The 16254-nt window shown below is 44.1% G+C and overlaps 1 protein-coding gene across 1 annotated transcript in view; it reads right to left on the reverse strand.

Moving 5' to 3' along the window:
• Positions 1 to 16020, reverse strand: part of Septin7 (septin 7) — a 325981-nt gene extending 309961 nt beyond the window's left edge. The window contains exon 1 of the mRNA XM_075966504.1: positions 16017 to 16020. The gene's annotated coding sequence lies outside the window, so the exon portion shown is untranslated. The remainder of the gene's footprint in view (positions 1 to 16016) is intronic.
• Between the last annotated feature and the right edge of the window lie 234 nt (positions 16021 to 16254).

The following is a 16254-nucleotide window of genomic DNA, read 5'->3' on the forward strand; positions in this document are numbered from 1 at the left end:
AAATTACTTCAAAAAGTAAAAGAAATAACTAAAAAATACTTATTTAGTGCAACAATTGGACCCAAGGGTCCTGTACAGAACATCCCATCAACAGACCCCAGCACACACTTTCTCAAATACTCTTGAGACATTCTCTAAAACAGGCTACACAGCATGTGCTAGGCCACAACGTGATACATTAGTTGCTGCATGTATTTTGGAGCTCTGATGTTTGGTGTTGTTGTTGTTTTTTGTTTTCCCTTCCTTCCTTCTTTCCTTCCTTCCTTCCTTCCTTCCTTCCTTCCTTCCTTCCTTCCTTCCTTCCTTCCTCCCTCCCTCCCCCCTCCCTCTCCTCCTCCCTCCCTCCCACTTTTCCTCCCTCCATTTCTTTTTGTACTAGGCATTGGACCTAAAGCCTACCTTACAGCCAGTGTTCTGTTACTGAGCCATATTCCCAGTGTTCTCACTATGTTTCCCAGGCTGGCCTTGAACTCACTCACTCTGTAACTCAGGCAGGCGCTGTGGCCACAGCTTCCTAGGCAGCTGGGGCTACAGGTCTTCACTCCTAGTCTTTAGGGTCACATGTGTCTATCAGTGCAGCAATTCCTTGGTGACTTTACCTCAGTGACAGATTTTGACCCTGTTACTCTGGTCTCTGCACAGCCACCACCTCTCACCCTACTGTTTTGCTACAGTGTGGTGTTTCTCAGCCTGAGACCAGAAATATTCCGCCTTAGGAATTTGCACATAAACAACGAAGTAGCTTAGTGGTAGGAACCTGGTCAAAGAGCAAAATTCATAATATTTCATATACATGTTATACTCACAACCTAATGGTGACTTTATAGGATTTTTTTAAAAAATAATTTTGTTCCTGAAATAAAATTTCTTTGTTGAAATTCTCCATTTGTGCTATCATCACTGAAAATTCTCTGATTTTGAGAATTTTAGATTTTCAATTTGTGGATTATAGACAGTCTTTTTATTTTTTGTAGTGACACATTTTGAATTTCTCCTTATCTTTTTATTTTTTGTGTATCCTACAGACATTTTCTTTTTGTTACCATGAGACTTACAAATAATATCTTAAAATCACAACAATATTATCTCCGTAATTTTTATTTTTATTATTGTAAGAGGATAGCTGCTGTTTTCAGGAAGTCTATAAATATAGTTATCAACAAAAGAAAACTTAAGGTATTAGTAAAAATTAACGCCAGACGAGGAAGCTTGGGGCCTTATTTCTCCTCATGGCAACATCAGAAAATAGCTGCAACCAGCAGCCAGCTAGGATAGCTTCAGGGACACTCTGGCACAGTAGTCAAAGCACAGCAGGAGAGGTTTAGAGACAGACACTCAGAAAGGAAGGAGGCTGCAGGTGCTCAGCCATCCCTCCAGCAGGTGCAGGATTGAGAGTCATAGCTGTCTCTCCTGAACCAGAGGGAGCAGTGCAGAAGTTAAGATCTAGACAGACTGTTATGAGAAGACATTCAGTTACACTAGCAATAAAGAGAATATAAACTACAGAAAAATACTCAGTAATAGATACTTGTGGACTAATACAGAGCCAGATCTCAAAGTGGGCTCTCGGCTAAAATCTAGCGCAATCTTTAATGATATGACCCTTGGTAGGCTGATCACACTCCAGGCAGGCCCCACTCCCAAGAGTAGGCAGGCAACAAATACTTAATTCATAGTGGATGGTGGATAAAGAAGAAAACTCTAAGTTGGGTGTGTGGAAGGTGAGAGTAGAGAGGGTGGGTAAGGAAAAAATAGGGGGAGGGGATAAAATATGACCAAAATATATTATATGCAATTTTCAAAGAATTAATAAAATATTTTTTTTAAAAATAAAATAATCCCAGCACTTGGGAGGCAGAGACAGGCGAATATCTGTGAGTTCAAGGCCAGCCTGGTGTACAAGAGCTAGTTCCAGGACAGCCAGGCATGTTACACAGAGAAACCCTGTCTTGGAAAAAAAAATCAAAGCTCATCAGTATCAATTCTCTAATTGTAGTTGATCTTCCTTTAGGTGGGAACCATAGCTAATAAATTTGAAAAATATTCTATCTTATTCAGTCATAGAAATGCAAGATTAAATGGAAGAGGAACAATATACCACCCATTAATCCATTAAAGTAGTGTTTTCAATGAGAGTGTCAAACGCATAGAGATATGATGAATTACATTGATGTTTCCTGTGGTCTCACTCTAAAATGGTATACCGTAAGCTAGAAAAGCTAGGCTGTGTTGCTATAAGCAACTAAAAAATGCTAGCAATTTGACACACAGCTTTTATTTGTGTAAACAGTTACATTAAAATTTACTGTGACTTTCCTACATATGGTAATCCACAGGCCCATGGTATTATCTCATGGCATGGCTTTCATTAGTGCCCTCATAGGCAGAGCAGAGATTCCTCTCTTACGTATCTTAGTACATGCCATTTCTGTTTCATAGCTCACCAGTCTCATGTCCCTAGATTCATGACAAGAGAGTGGGCACTGTAAGAAAGCTGAAAGACTGCTAAATACTTGGCAAAGACTTCCTGATGCAATGTCAGACTGTACCTGACACATTGTACAGCCCTTTTGAAGTAAAAATTTAATCAAATAAAAATGCAATTTCATAAACTCTAAATATATGAAAATGATTTCCATGCCACAGTGTCATTATTACTGTCTGCAGAATGGTGACCCAGTACCCTATTGTATCTGTTATATATGAAGCAATGAGTTTCACCCAGTGTACAGAACCCATAGTCCTACTATATAGGAGGCAATGCATTTCACCTACTCTGTAGAACCCATAGTGCTATTGTATATGAGGTGATGGGTTTCACCCAGTACAGAACCCATAGCCTTACTGTATAGGAGGCAATGCATTTCACCCACTCTATAGAACCCATAGTCCTATTGTATATGAGCTGATGAATTTCACCCTGTATGCAGAACCCATTGGTCTATAAGGTGATACAGTTAACGCAGTCTACAGTACCCATTGCTCTACTGTACAGGAGACAGTGGATTTTGTAAGTCTACAGTGGAAAACTCTATGCTCGGAACATATCCTCATGCCAATCAGACAGGACCTGTTAGAGCTGAGCCCAGTACCTATTTTCCTGTGCGTGCTGTAACTAAATGACAGTTTGAGGACCGCTGTGATCCTTTAAACAGGCTTTGTTTGACCTACACAGAGTTCCAGAAGTATGAAGATGGCAGCATTAGAATACTTAATCTTGGAAGATTTCACTTGCACATGGATTTTCTAAAATTTACCCCACTGGCTGCCATTGCATTGGTGGGCTTGCTCTCCTGCTAGTTCAGTGACCTGACATTGCCCTTGAAAGCAACTTCAGTATGCTTAAGTGTAAGGAAACTTGCCGGTTTCCTTACGCTTCCCTAGCAGGGCCTCAGGGAATCAGATCTTTGCATCTCTGAAGAAGGTTTTGAGACTGAAAGGTCTGCCTTTTCTTTCTCCACTGCAGAGCACAGGCTCCTGCCTTGGGTCACCCCTTGTGTTGGAATTCCCAGGTAAATGGCAGCTGATTGACCTTCTCCTGGCAGACACAAGTGGGTGCTAATGAATGGGAGAATGTGCTGCCCTTATGCTTGATAATGAGGTGACTAGCCCTCACCTCTCCTCTTCCTTACTCAGTGTCGCATGGGCAAGACAGAGACCCCGGTTTAGATTCCAGTTTAGAAGGTCCGAGAGTTCACAAAGTTACTCCCTGGTGCCAACTTCACACAGTAGTGCTACAAATGAGAAGCATATTTCAATAACACTTTGAGACGTTTGACACTTACTGCACCAGCAGAGAGCTTGTGATAGTCATGTGTCCTATGTCTTCTGTCACCCATCCCTCTAGACTGCATTTGTTTAATGTCTCCCTTATGTTTGAACCTTTTATGGACTGTGATTTTCACAAGGCTGAAAGGATAGCCTCATTTTACTACGGAGAAAGGTAGGTCCTAGGGAAGTCAAAAGATTGGTCCACAGTCACATGAGTGAGAGATAAATTCAAACTAAGATCATTCCAATACGCAGCATTGTCCTGGAGAGGCTCACTTCCTGCAGAGGCTGTTGTAGGTGTAATTGTTACTAACCCAGTCTTAATTTCAGTTAGTAATCCTATTCTCACGTCAGCTATATGGACGCTCTGTTAATACTGCTCAAAGAACCACATCGCCCTGATTATTACTCAGACATAGCCTGAGACTGTGGATCACTAGAGCTGTAATAATAGCAAAGCCTTAGAATGCGCTGCTAGGGTGCTTCATGGGCAAGGCTGTTTGGTTTTTCTCCCCTTCACTCACATTCCAACCAAATTGTCAAGTGTGGGATTTTTGTAGGACAGAAAGCAAACATGGAGTTCACAAAATCTGACTTTTCTTTTGTATTTCATTGCAGTTTATGGCAGACTAGGCTGCATGTGTCTGGGCAGGGGGTGGAAGGGTGCAGGAGAGACTATTTGAAGGTGAAGAAAAGCAAGAGAAGCTTTTGTACAATGTGGACAAAATGTGGGTACTCCTAGGAAGGTACCCACATTTGCAGGAGATGACTCCATGGGTTTACCATCTCTGTGCAAAACTGTGGAGACTGGACATCATCTCTGATGGGAGCATTGGAAAAAGAAGCCTCCATGATGGCTGAGAGTCAGTTTCTTGCCAGTCCAGAGGAGCTGGAGAGAGAATTCACATTTTTATGTCAACAATTTTTCTTAAAACATCTGGATTAAAGAACATTTGCTACTTCTTTTCCTCCTTAAAACAAAGCAATATTTCTCAGGGTGGCTCTCAGGTTGTTAGCATCCAAGCTAAGCTCCTGCCTGATCTCCTGCCTTTAAGCACCTGCTATCCTTTCTTCCAATAGAGATTTGCTCTTTTAGGAGGCTGTTAGTCTTTCAAGAACCTGGAAAGGTCTTCCCAGACCCTTTGTCCTCGGACTGTGAGCACCCTGAGGTCTAACACTGTCTGATTTATCTCTGGTTCCCATAGCAGTACACAATGGCAGTCACATAGAAGGTGACCCAGGAAACATTTGTATGACAAGCATGTCCAAGCCCCAGTGAAAGCATTAGAGGGTATGAGACTTCACAGAGATGTATGTGTGACTGACATACATGCTCCATGTCCAGAGCCTGCCACCTATGGACAGAACAGAGCAGTGATGTGGGATTCCCCTCTGTATGCTGTGAATGTTTTATTATCATTGGTTAATAAAGAAGCTGCTTTGGACTCTTGCAGGGCAGAATAAGTTAGGCTGTAAAACTAAACTGAATGCTGGGAGAAAGAAGGCAGAGTCAGAGAGACCCATGGAGCTGCTGAAGGAGAAAGATGTTGGAACCTTACTGGTAGGCTACAGCCTCATGGTGATACATAGATTAATAGAAATGGATTAATTTAAAATGTAAGAGCTAACTAGAAATACACTTGAGCCATTGGTCAAACAGTGTTGTAATTAATAGTTTCTGTGTGATTATTTGAGTTTGGGCAGCCGGGAAATGAACTTGCAATCTCCCTTTACAGAGCAGGGCTGTCTTCTGACCAGAAAGGAGGCGTCATCAAGTAGTACGGCCTGCTTAGGGCCACACTGGCAGAAACAGTGTTGAGTATATTCAGTTAGGTAACCAAGTGATCATCGTGTGCTCATTTCATACTCCTTACTGGGCTTGGCCATTCTGAGTCTCGACCTGAAAGATAGTAGGTATCTGATTTGGATTATTCCACAGGCTCTGCTTTAGCATCATTTCACCTTCATTCTATGAGAAAACTCAGGCTCAGAGATGTCAACTTTCTGTGTTCTCCCTATAAGGAGGGGCCAGATACAAACTCAAGTGTGCCTTGTCCCTCACAAACTGATGATACTGTCTTGACTGAAAAGACATACTCTCCATCAAGACAGTCTGAGGGGTGTGTGTTTGGAAGTGTATGTAGGATATCTAGGAAGAGAAATGGGGTGAGGTGCCTCGGGGTACTCTCCTTCCTAGCCGCTGGGCTCCCCAGACTTGATGGACAAGGTGACTTAAGGCTGAGGGCTGCAGGGTTCTGATCCCCTGGTCAGCAGCAGGTCCAGCAGAAAGGAACATAGATCCAGAAGACAAAGGCAAAAAGAGCTGCAGGGCTGGACAAGTGCTAGGCCTGCTGCCTTCCAGACTGGTATTCTCATAAAACTATGGTGACTGGGGCCTTTGAATGAAGGTTGCACAGGTCTCTGCCCGTTCATCACTGTTGGGGAGACCTCATACCTCTATAATTCCTGAAGGCTACCCAAGACCTCTTAATCTTCCTTCTGTTTAGAACAGCCACAATAGGAGAGTGGAGGAAGCCACAATCGGAGAGTGGCTGGGCGGGGGCATCTCTTCAATGTATTTGTTTTTCCTTTGTGTGAGCAGAACAGCTTTGCATTCCCTCCCCATCCCAGCCCCTCAGGTCCTTCCCATCTGGAAAAGCAGCGCTGCTGGCTTTCCATCAAATTCTCCCATGCTTGTTTCCCTCACCTTTTCTCTTTCTTAATCTTCCCATGTCTCCTAAAAGGATTAATTAGAAAGATGTGAGCAGGGGTTGGGACGTCAGAAAACAATCATCACTTTCCTATCTGACCTCTCTCACCAGCTGCAGAATTAACAAATTGAATGTCCTCAGCAGGCAGGGGTGGCACATGATATGGAGTTCATTAGGAGCCTGGCTGGGGCTGAGTGCGGAGCCCGGTTTAAACAACTCTCACTGATTAAATTCCTTCCAGGCACTCCCGCCAGATGCTGTTAAAAAATACTCACATCCAAGAGGTTTTTAATTTTTTTTAAAACATGTGCCAATTATTTCCCTGCTATCTGCAGGTGCTGGCAAGCGTCACAGACCGGCCTGGCCGGGCTGTCTACAGGCTTATCCACCCGGCGCCTGCCTGGGGGGCTCATGTCTGCAGGAATGGGATCCCGGGGTTCTTCTCTAGGCTGTCAAAACTCTCCAGCCACCCTGCCTGGCTGGCCTTCCCTGCCCCCAACCCGCCCCAGCACCTCACCTTCTGAAGCTCACAGCTCTCTCAAATGATCCTAGGTGGTAACACAGATCCGGGCGACCCGCTAGAAGTGGGGCCCCGGGAGGGCGGGCATGCAATCATGCTGGGGCTAAGCCAACTGTCTTCCAGCCAGGCGGGGCTTCAACCCTGAGCCAAACAAGGACATATAATTGCCCCCTCCATGAGGCGTGCATGCTTGGCATTTGTTCGCAGGCATCCCTAACAGAAGTCCCAGAATGTACTTCCCTCTTGCTTCCACTCAAGCGGTATCAGAGACTTGGCTTATTCCTCAATCAATGCTTAATTAATTCGCATCGGTTTAATAGATGCCACTTAAGCACTAAAAGCAAGGAATAAAAACAGAAACGGCATTTTTTTAGTATTGCTTATATTTTTAATGATAATAAAGAAGCTTTTGACTAAGAACAATCTGATTATTCTGAAATCAACTTTTGTCTTCGTCCCTTTGGACTCAGTGGTGGCCTTGCCCCACTAGTAACAGCCCTCAGGATGACACCTTTCCTGGTTGCTTCCTAAGTCCCTGCCTGCACCTTTAGAATTCACATTTTGGTTTGATGTTGCTGTAGTTGCTAACCTTGGGAGGTCATCTCCTCTTCTTGGCTGCTGTCATTCCACAGGCACTAACAGTTCACGTCTTCCCAGTTCAGGGAGCCTTTTCTCTCCTTGGATATTGGCTGACCCAGAGCCAACTAGCTGGCACCCTCTCCTTGCCATCTTACCTGAACTGAACTAAGAGCTCCCACAATCCAAAGACAACACTCAGTCAGTACAAAAGAAGGGAGGAGGATTGCAGGACCCAGAGAAGGGTGGGAAGGAGGCTTCGGCCTAGATTTGGGGATCCTGTGAGTGCGCATGAAAGCGCAATAATGAACATGAAAAAGAATACGTTCAGTTCTGGAGGAACTGTCACCAGTCACAACACCAACAACGCAAGCGCCAAGAGACAAGTTGTCTAGTAACTGGACAGTGTTTTACAGTTGTCTGCATCTCCAAGTCACAGGGACCAGTTAGAGAGGGGAGCAGTTTTCACCAGCCTCTGGGTCTTAGAGCCTGTGGAGTCTTGTCTCTCTCCAGGTCACCCCCTGACCCATGCTTCTCACATACCTTCCTTCAGACTATCTTTATCCTCTCTGCTCATTTCCAACAACGTGGAACCATTAGCTCATGGCTCCTCAACCATTACTTAATCAGAGAATGAATCCCAGAAGAAAGACTTTTGTTGTATGCAGTCCGAAGGGTGTGCCTTTTATGAAACAGGAACCGGGAGCTGCAAAATCAGAACAGGCTGTGTAGGAGCCAGTGGGTAAAAGTGTCTATCCACTTAATAGGAAAAAAAAGGAAGGTGGCTCTAGATACAGAGGAAGAGTTTAATCCAGTTAAAGATGGGAAGAAAAACAGTAGATACCACAGGAAATTGTCCCAGTAATAAGGAGGTAAAGCCAGAGAGACTCAATGCTCAAAACATAAAAATGATAATGGGTGATGGATAGCAAGACTTTAGAACATGTAGCAAACCAGAGAAGCTTCTATTTCATGAAATTGTAAACACTATAACACTAGCAAATTATATTTCACAAAACAGTAGATGTGATCTGATGGGGGAGAGTCTTCTGTTTCGTGTTAATTTTATTGGTTAAATAAAGAGACTGCCTTGGCCCTGATAGGACAAAAAATTAGGTAGGCGGAGTAGACAGACAGAATGCTGGGAGAAAGAAGCCGAGTCAGTCAGTTGCCATGACTCTCCTGTCTGAGATGGATGCCCGTTAGACTCGTCCCGGTAAGCCACACTCAACTGGCAATACAGATATTAGAAATGGGTTAGATCAATATATAAAAGCTAGCCAATAAGAGGTTATAACTAATGGGCCAGGCAGTGTTTAAAAGAATACAGTTTCTGTGTAATTATTTCGGGGCATAAGCTAGCCATGCTGGCGGCCGGGTGCCGGGGGCACAGCCCCACTGCTCTTATTACAACAGTGATCTGTAATAAAAAATAAACAGGGCTAAGATACTTAGAGTTTGTTAGTATTACTACAAAATTTCTAACAAATGGAAGAATTCAGTAACAAAAAAGAAAATTAAAAATAAAAGTATTATTCTACGAATATATGTTTGCAAATGTTTGATTAAATCCAGCACTCTTATGTTTCATATCCACTCAGTGTTTCAGGTGTACATAAAAATATTTTCCATCAAAGTTGTTATTACTTTTTAGTTTGTCTTGTGATTTTTCAAGTGGTACTATGATTTTAGTTCAAGAACATCACTAATATGAAAATTATTCCTTGGCCCTCCTTGCTTCTACCAAAAGTTCTCCTTGATCTGCTCACAGGTTCTGTTGTCCTCCTCAAGAACCTCTCCTGGTGCTTCTGTAGTCCAGGTCTTACATCTACATGGGCCTCCAGACTCCATGGATCTGCGGTTCCACAATGGTACTTGTATCTTAATTCAGAAACCTTTTAGAAGTTGGTGCTTAGTTTTAGTGTATGAAGCCACAGCTCCGAAATAGACAGTGACTCAAATCCAGCTGAAATATTAGCAGTTGGCATTAGAGGAGATAAAAAGAAAAGATTACTCCAGAGCACCTGGAGAATGGGGAAAGGGAGCAGAAGAGGCAGCTCACAGACGTAACCAGACTCCATTTCATGATGGGGTTCAGGCTGGTTCTTTCGCCATTTTCTATGATCATGGGTTGACAGTGGTGTGGTGGGCAGAGAGGGTGGACACAGTAAGGAGATTAGTCTTGGCTGCGTGAACATGAAAATGCAGAGCCTTACATGAAGGAGGATGTCATCCCTTGCATCTCCCAGTGAAGCCCTAGATTTCTATGACATGGATTGAACAGCGGAGGAACCTCATGGGCTGAACCCAAGCAGCTCCTTCTTACATAATGCTTCAGTTTTTGTCACTTAATGTTCATACCGCCTGCAATGCTTGCACTGGTTCACCAGAAAAACATTAGCTCAGACATATTTCGGGCACTTCTTCGTAGAATAGAATGAGCTAGTCCCAATTGTCTTCAAGCTACAGAACATGTCTAACCATGTTTGACCTCTCTATACAGCTATCACAAACTTGCAAGGGGTTAAGACTCTTGGTCATATCTTCAGAGTTGGCCACACAGCATGCCTTTAGAAGTTACACGGCTCATTTTTTTTTTCCACCAGAGCACATGGGAAGAAACTACTGCAAGGATAAATTTTAAAGAACACTTCATATGACGTCAGATTACCATTGACTTCTGTCAGGAGGGCATGTTACCCGACCTAGTTCAGGGAAAATGTCTGTGGCATTTTACCTGAATAGCTGAGGACCTTAGACCCTCTATGGAGAGAACTGTGAGCAAGCAAGATGATGAACCTGGGAGTCAGAATACCGGGGCTTTCACTCTAAAGACTTGTATCTTTGTGTAAGGTTCGGCTTGGAGCCCTGGTGTCTTCATGTATTATAGGGGAACACTGTATTAAATAGCATTTTAGGTTTGAAATTCCAAACTATTTTAATCAGCTATGCTCTATTCAGTTATTTAAGCTGAGCACTAGTCAAGATATGAAATAGAATTATGTTAGTTAATTAGCCCTCTGACTATGGGGAAACTTCAAGGTCATTTCAAACTCACAGTCACATCAGCTGAACAATCTGCCACATCCACAGAGGGATTTGTGAAACTCAAAAGCTTATATTTTACATGCTGCGAAGTAAATCAATTAAGATAAAGCATTTAGGCTCTATTTGTACTGAACTGATTATACTATCTTGATTTCCAGGGTTAGCGTATGAAGGGCCATTTGACAGGTCCCAGCTAGTCAGATGGCAGTTATTGCAGTCCACCCTGCACCAGGGATTCATTTTGCAGTTGTCATTATAGGTAGCACTTCAGGTCAACTCCTTACTTACTGCAGCTCTCCTAGGAGTGTGCTTACTTACCACACACACATCCTTGGACTCTGCTCCCTCTGGAGAGCGACACAGACCACTTAGAAAGGCTGTGTTTAGAAAATCATTAGCAGGGCCTTCTTTCAAGCAATGGGAACTGTTACTTTGTCCCGAGAAGATGTGACCACAGTTGTCCCCGACCCAAAAGGTTTTCTGAAGGGCAGTTGCTTCTCCAGTAACTTCAATCTGCCCTTTAGTTTCATGAGAGCAACCTGGAGGGATTTCTTGTCCTTCCAACTTTGACTTGCCTAGAAGTGTCCTGGGACCAGTCTTTGCAGCTGGATTTTAGCACCTCTGGCCCTGGTTTCAGCAGGGTCAGAGGGTAAAATAGCCAAGCTGCTAAGAGTATTTCACCTGCACACCCTTAAAATAATCCAGGCTTCTTGGGGGAGGTCGGCGTGAGTCCTGCTTAAGTTACGCATGGAGGAGAAATGCGTCGAATCATTTCAGCTTTCTCCATAGCTACACAGAGGCCATTGTTGCTTTATGACCAGCCCGGCTTCTGCATCCGAACCTGTCACTGTTTCTGCTATCAGCTGTGGCTCTGCAGTCACTGCCCCGCTGCTACATCTGTGTCCTGTCAGACCCTCCTCCTGCCACTGCCACCAAGCATATTTTTAACTAAATCTCTATTGCTCTATTTACCAATAAAGACTTGGAGTCAGATGCTGGGGTGAAAACCTGCTAGCTCAGAGAAGCCTAGAAGCAGTCAACTATCCTTCCTCTTTTTCCAGTGATCCAGCAGGAGAGCATCTCCACCACCACACTTAAAAGTCCCTCCCTATACTTCCTGTGTGTCTCTTTGTGTATTTTTTGGACTCCCTCTGATTCTCTATGGCTACTTTCTGTCAACTAGTTGCTGGCTATGCCTGTTGACCCAAGGTTGATTTTATTTAATTAATGCAGTCTCAAGGTACACAGTGTGATCAAATATCCCACAATGGGCCATTATGTTAACCCTAGGCTCTGATGGGGGTGCAAAACAATGGGAAATTAGGCAAAGACTTTGTGGGTTTTCTTATACTTTAAAACATTATTTAATTATCCTGTGTTAAACAAAATTGGCTCTAAGGTGAAGCCGACATGAAGGGATGCCAAGTCTGAGGTTGCCAGCTCATGAATAGAGGTAAACGGGTGAGGAGGAAGGCATCTCTAATGTGCTTATGGCACGTTCCTAAGACAGCTGAAAATACAGCTATGAACTGCCAAAAAGGCCCAGGCTGGAGGCTTGGATGTGGAAGTTGCTTCAGTACATAGGCTTTTAAGAGCAGGAACCACGGAAGTCATCAAAGAAAAGAGCAGCAGTAGTTATCTGGAACTTTGAGCCCACAGCAAGTACGAATGGGTTCTGTGTATGTGTTTGTGTGCTGCTTTGGATTCCCCAAAGTTCTTGTGACTTAAAACAATGTGAACATCACAGCAACAGAATGAGAATGTCCTGTTGGAGAGACATAGGAAAGAACCAGGAGACAGCATTTTGTAGAAACAGGAAGGTGATATCCACTCCAGAAAGAGGATGATGGGCAATTTCCACTGCTTCACTGTTGTCTGGTAAACAGTAAGACTTGAGAAATGAGACAGCTAGGAACCTTTAAGACAGTCGTTGCAGCAGGTGAAAGATAGTGCAATTCAAATGCCCTAGAACTGAGAACCCAGCAGGCAGTATGGACTAGGGCATGAAGTGCTGACCAAGCTCATAAAAACTGTATTCAGTTTGTAAGAGAAAGTGATGCATTGGAGACCCGGGAGTACTACCGTGTTTTTACTTCCTAGAAGAGAAGCAGGAAGTGAGGAAACCATGGAGACGGTGGTGGGGATCAAAGACTGGTTCTCTGTGCTGGCTGAGGGTACAGGGACCGTGCATGAGAGCGTTGACTGGACCAGGACAAGCCCAGAGGAGAAGCGATTGCAATAATGAAGGTAGCCAAGGAAGCTGAAGACAAATGGCATTGACCTCACCACCTGCCGAGAATGGAGGCTGTTGCCCTGTGTTTGAAACTGCCAAGGTAAGGGCGGAACTGAAGCACTGGGGCCCTAGGTCTTGGCATTGACTACTTTGCTCAGCAGTCTGGGCCTGAAAAAGGTGTCGCACTGGTGTGATGGACTGTGTAAGGCCTGCTGAGGTCCCTGAGCCACACTGTGGCCAGCACAACCTTGCCTTTAGTTCCCTCCCTGCTGCCTAGCTGCAAAGGTATCACTTTGCCCCAGAACAGAACATCGGGAACACTCAAGTGCCCCCCACACCAGTTCTCCATGCCCCTTCCCCTGATGTGATTAACCAGGGCCTGTGCCTTTAAGGAGTGCCCCCTTCGGCTGCCCTTCCCCCCTTCAATTACAGCACTAATTTCAGTAATGGAGCATTAATAGAGTAATGGGTGAGCGAGGCTGGCCTGAAGGAACTGTGGAGCTCAGCACAAATTGAGTAAATAAACCATATATTAGATTTCTAAACAATACTTTTAGTCTAGTCTCTAGGGAAAGAGAGTCGTCAAGACTTCCTTAAGTCATCCCTGCAAAGTGTATGTAAAGAAGTCTCTTTTCAGGGCTGGCTTGTTTGTGGAAGCAGAAAATATTCTCTCTCTCTCTCTCTCTCTCTCTCTCTCTCTCTCTCTCTCTCTCTCTCTCTCTCTCCATCCTTTCCAGGGACATGGAATGGGGCCATAAGGCAGTTGCTGCCCAGCATATTCCTCTTCTCGTTTCTATTTCTCTTAACGTTGACAGATGTACCTGAGATAGGACTCTCCAAACTGTGTCCCTTCTGGGGACTCAAGAGGGGTGGGCATTCAGACATGTTCTAGGGAATGTTAGCTAAGGGAGCTTGTGGGAATCAATGGGAACCTGGCAAGGGGAGGGGCCAGAAATGGAAGGAAGTTTGGGGGGATGGGGAGATTATTGGAAGATGGACTTATTATGGGATAATGACTCTGTTGATACCATTACCTGGCAAAAGTTAATGGGATTCCCCTGAGAAAATCCTCCCAGAAAAACTCCAGTACAGCCTGAAACACAGCGTGAATCCTTCTTCGGCCTAAGCTAGAATGAGAGGGTGTCTCCAAACCAAAATAGCTAATCCTGTGTCTCTGTTGTGTTAAAGATTAATAGGTCAAAGGCCTAGGAGATGCTGGAAGTCCAAGGAGATGGTTTCAGCTCTGCTATTTGTTAGCTTTAAGACATTGGGTAGATAATATAATTTCACCATGCCTCAGTTTCCCTGTCTGTAAAATGGAAAGAGGTCTTTCTGCTTGATTCCTGAAGACTATTGTGAGGAATAAGCAACCGTGTGCTGGCTGATGGGAGCCCTGCCTGCAGTGATTGGTTGAGATGGTCATTGCAACTTGATTAGGTCTAGAATCACCATGGAAACGTGTGTGTGTGTGTGTGTGTGTGTGTGTGTGTGTGAGAGAGAGAGAGAGAGAGAGAGAGAGAGAGAGAGAGAGAGAGAGAGAGAGAGAGAGAATTGTTTTCAGAAATGTTTGACTGGAGAAGGAAGACACACTCCTAATGTGCTTGACACCTGATTGAGGCCTCAGCCTGAATAGGAAGGAGAAAGGGAGTTGAGAGCCAGTGTTCAGTTTTCTCTGCTTCCCAAGTGTGGACATAGTGTGAGCAGCTGTCTCACTGTCTACTTCTGTGTGTTTCCTGCCATGATGGGCTCACTTCAGACTTTGAGCAAAGCAAACCTTTCTTTCCTTATGCTGCTCCTGTAGGGAAATTTTTCACGCCAATGAGAAAAGTAATTAACAATACTTGTAAACACAAACTTTGTGTTTCTGTAGCATGTAGAACTCATCTCTAGCTGATGAGGGGAAGGAGAAGGCTTGTGAAGTATGGATGATGGCAGGAAGTCCATGAAATATTAGCCCAGGGTCTTGTCTTAGGCAAAATTCTATTTCTGGGAAGAGACGCCATGACTAAAGCAACTTATCAAAGGAAGCATTTAATTGGGGGCTTGCTTACTGTTTCAGAGGGCAAGTCCGTGATCATCATGGCAGGGAGCATGGTGCTGGACATCTGATCAGTAAGCAGCAGTCAGGAAGAGAGAAACAAAGACAGAGTTGGACAGAGGGAGACAGACAGACAGACAGACACATACACACACACACACACACACACACACACACACAGACAGAGGCATAGGCTTTTGAAACCTCGAGCTCACCTCCAATAGCATGGCTCCTTCAATAAGGCCAAACTCCTAATCCTTTCTAAGCAAGGGCACCAAATGGGAATCAAACCTTCAAATACATGAGTGTATGGGGGTCGTTCTCATTGGCACCACGTCAAGTCATAAAATGCTCCCTATCCACAATGGTGGCACCCCTGAAACTCTGAGACAGAGTGTCAGTGTCATGGCTAGTATCAGTCTTGCTTTTTTTTGCTTCCCCAGTCTACGCCAGTACCATATGTGCTGAGGGCCCAGGTATGAAATGCGGAAGTAGAACTATCTTTCTTCCCCACAGGGCCTACTGTCTGAGGAAGGGCTTAATGACCAGGCTGTGCCCTGTGATCATGAGGTGTTCTTAGCTAATACTAAGGCACGGGTAGCTATGCCAACTTGGTTGTCTTCCATTGATTCAGGTAACTTCTCAATTAGTGGTTTATAGCTTGGGTTCTGACTTTCAAGTGGTATTACGGCCTTGTCCTTCCATCTCCTAGCCCTTTGCCCATTTATGAATTTCCTCTCATCCTTGAGCACCAGTTTCTTGTATACCAATGTGTGAAGTGCAAAACTTTATATATATATATATATATATATATATATATATATATATATATATATATAATAGTTTTATTATTTCTTTGAGAAGTCCATGTAATATATTTTGACTTCCCCTAGATCCTCTTGGATCTATCCTATCCTATTTATTATTATTATTTTAAAATAATCCACGTAGCCCAATTTGTGCTGCCCCTACATTCATGGGAGCAGGGCCGTCTGCTGGAGCATGGACCACATGCCAGGGACTACACTCCCAAAGAAAGCTAACTCTCCTTCCCCTAGAAGCCATCAACCGTCAGAGCTGTTTGTTAAGAAGGTGGTTTGCGAGCCCCTCCCTAAGCTAAGCTACCATGTAGCCTGCCTTGACTTTGTACACGTCTTGTATAGGCAGCTTCGACTGCTGTGAGCTCCTGAGTGTAGCAGTCCTGTTATGTCCAGAAAACATGGTTTTTCTCTGTCCCTCCCCAACCTCTCTGGATTGTACAGTCTTTCCAATTCCTCCTCTTCTGTGATGGTTTTATTTGTGGCTGAATACTCCATTAATGTGTATTCTCTGCCTTGACCAGGTGTGAGTTTTTGCG

Source organism: Microtus pennsylvanicus, chromosome 3 (assembly GCF_037038515.1).
Source record: "Microtus pennsylvanicus isolate mMicPen1 chromosome 3, mMicPen1.hap1, whole genome shotgun sequence".
NCBI lineage: Eukaryota > Metazoa > Chordata > Mammalia > Rodentia > Cricetidae > Microtus > Microtus pennsylvanicus.